Source organism: Echinops telfairi, unplaced genomic scaffold (genome assembly GCF_000313985.2).
Source record: "Echinops telfairi isolate 266 unplaced genomic scaffold, ASM31398v2 ScPeMD7_2;HRSCAF=8, whole genome shotgun sequence".
In the NCBI taxonomy this organism is placed as follows: domain Eukaryota; kingdom Metazoa; phylum Chordata; class Mammalia; order Afrosoricida; family Tenrecidae; genus Echinops; species Echinops telfairi.
In genome coordinates this window covers 9,036,645-9,039,710 of record NW_022103898.1, presented here as the reverse complement: position 1 = coordinate 9,039,710, position 3,066 = coordinate 9,036,645, and positions in this window count along the sequence as shown.

Here is a 3,066-nt window from a genome sequence, read left to right as displayed (position 1 = left end):
TTTTTTCGCTGAACCCTGCTGTCTATATAGGCCCTTCATGGCTACCTGAGCAGGCCCCACAGCTGGCCGCTAAGTGGGGCTTGGGCCCAGGAGCCACAGCCGAAGCCAAGCCCCTCAGGGCTTATGAACGTTCAGGACCTCATCACCAAGACAGGTGACCTCGTGGAGGGGCTAGGTGGCCTCACAGACCCCGCTTCCAGCATCCAGCCTGGAGTGTCCCAGCAAGGCCTGGAGTGAGAGGAGGCAGGTGGACCCCAACCTCTGTCCCACCCCAGCAGCCCCCTCCCACAAGGCCAGTACTCAATGGGTGGGTGGGGGGCTTTGCAACAGCCCGACCACTTTCCTTCCCCTCCCCTTGCCAGTCCTGAATGTCGACAGAGACCGACCGGTTGGTACTTTTGTCTGGCTGTGCGGGTGGGATGAAGCAGGGCCAGCTCTCATCAGGACCCTGGCCCTGGCAGGGTTGCCCCGTCCCAGCCCCTGTCCCCCCCTGGGGAGGCACCATGCTTCTAGATGGTGGTTTGGCCTGTGCTTGATAAGTGGCCGCCAGGTCTCAGCACAAGAGCGCTTCCTTTGCACAGAATGAGCTTTGAGCTTTGTTCAGACTCAATGAATGTATTGGGGGGGGGGGAGAGCGTTGGTTCTGAGCACACGCCTCTGCGGAGTGGGTGTGCGCCGGGGAGCGTTAGAGCGGAGGCAGAGCGCGGTTTTATTTTTGTACTGATATTGGTAAGAGTCTATAGCATCTATTTATTTAGATGATTTATCTGGTAAACGAGGCAAAAAAAAAAGTTGAAAATACATTAAAGATGATTTAAAAATAAACCCCGTGGTGTTGATGGATCCTTCCTGGTGACGCGGCAGCAGCCGGGATGAGTGCCCAGCCCTGCCCAAGAGTGACTGGGATGCTGGGCAAGCCATTCGGTTTGGGAGCCCTCCCAGGGTACCAAAGGACGAACTCGGGCGACAGATGGGAAAGTGACTTGGGAAACTGGAGAGAGCTGACGGGTGGCTGCCCATCCTGCTTGTCCTGAAGGACATCGCAAGCCAGGCAGGGTTTCTGATAGCTTCTGCAGCCGATTCTAGAACCCATGCTAGTTAACCTCCCCAGCAGACTGACTCATGGTGGCCCTATACAGGGTTTCAGAGACTGGAAAACTTTGAAGAGACAGACTGCTTTGAACTGCCAACCTGGAGGTCAGCCGCTTATCCCAAGGGGGCTCCTCAAGTCTCCACAAGTCCAGGTGTTGGAAGCCAGGACTGCCCTGGGGCGCCATCTCGTGGACTATTCCGAGCTCAGCACACCTGTCGAAATCTCTAGAGTGGAAGTCAGGGCAAGGGACCGAGAGGCAGGAGATGTCTGCAAACACCTTTGCATTCGAAGGCCCTCTCTGTATATGGCATAGGGTCTGCATGGGAGGAGCAGGTGGGGGAGGGAGTAGGGAAAGAGGAGGTTGTGGTGGCCGTTCAGGTAGTGGCCACACGGTAGAAGTGCTGTAAAAGGGAGACAAGTGGATGGATGGCAGATACACCTAAGAGGTAGAATTGCCAAGACAAGTGCCCATCCCCAGAAGATGGGAGGTGGGAGTAGTGACCATCGACTGCTGTCCTCCATTGGTTGAGGGTTGCCCCTGAGGGTACGAACTCCCAACTTCCAAGGTTTGCATGTGCCAACTCTCCCCTGTCTGTTGCCCCCATCTGCTGTACTGGGAGAGTCTGGAGTCAAGAGTGAAGGCTTGTGGCCAGTTGAATCCCACGTGGGTGGGCTGTCCACCCGTCCACAGGTGGTATCAGAATGTGAATTAGGTCAACGGGTATCTCATACAGTCACCCTTGCACCAGCTGCCATTTCTAGGATAGACGTTGATTTCTGGCAAGACAGTGGACTAGGCAGACACTGCCCAAACTCCAAAACAAAGCACAAGGAGCCAAAATGAAATTGATGCCGGTGATAATTCTGGAGCCCTGAGCTGCAGAGGAAAGACTGGAGCAGTGGATTGAATACCAACTGTGAAAAGAAGCTGACCAAAACGGGCACGGAAGACGGCAGGCAGAACAGGAGAACTCTCAGCCAGTCTCACACGGTGCAGTCACCTTGAACTTCGCAAGCAACAACACAAACACCCACACTGGGGGCTGGTAATCAGAATGGCCAGTACTCAATGGGTGGGTGGGGGGCTTTGCTCTCCTTGCTCCCCACACCTTCCTGGTGAACAGACACATCGCAAGCCTCACTCTCATCCACCCCGAGGCTGGTGACAACCCCAGCCCACCCCATGCTCCGCTTGAAGTTGGCGCCTTGCCTTGGTGGATCACGTCTAGGTCTGGAGAGGCGTGACCTCTGTCTCATCAGACCAGCAGAACCTGCAGCCGGTGCACAAGCGGACTGTCCCCCTAGGTGGGCAAAACTCCTTTCATAACAGCTGCCTTTTCCTCAGCAGACCTCTGGCCCAAAAGAACTTTCAGGAACAAGTACCTTGACCTCAGCCACCTTCTGAGCAGACATGAATTACTCCTGAATCAGATGCCCTTTCCCCAGAATCTTTTAGACCAGCTGGGACTCCATCCAATCCCATTATCCCTCCCTGCTTTGTCCCCTTTCTGCATCAGTTCCTTAGATGGCAGGGACATTGACCTGTACTTGATGCCCCTGCCCCCATAGTTTTCTCCTTTCTGGATCCTGCTCCTACCACCACCACCCCCCGCCCACTGCCCCACAACCCTGTCCCCCTCCATGCACCCCCCCCATTCTCTCCGCCACCCAGTGGTCTCCTTCCTTTGATTTTTCTTTCCCCTCACATGTTTCTGGTCCTTTCTGTGCTTTCCACTTTTAAATGTTTGTTTGTTGATTTCTCCTTTCCCCGGCTACCTTCCTTCTGGTTTCTCTTAGTTATTTCTTTACCATTCTTTCTTTCCCACTTCCCTAGTTTTGTTTGTTGTGTTTGTCTTTTCTACACATTGTTTTTCTCTGACTTTTTAAATTCCTTTGCATTTTAATTCTTATGTTTGATCACAGGCTTTCAGCTGGTTGTTTTTTAATTTCTTGTGTATTAATTATTTTGGGGG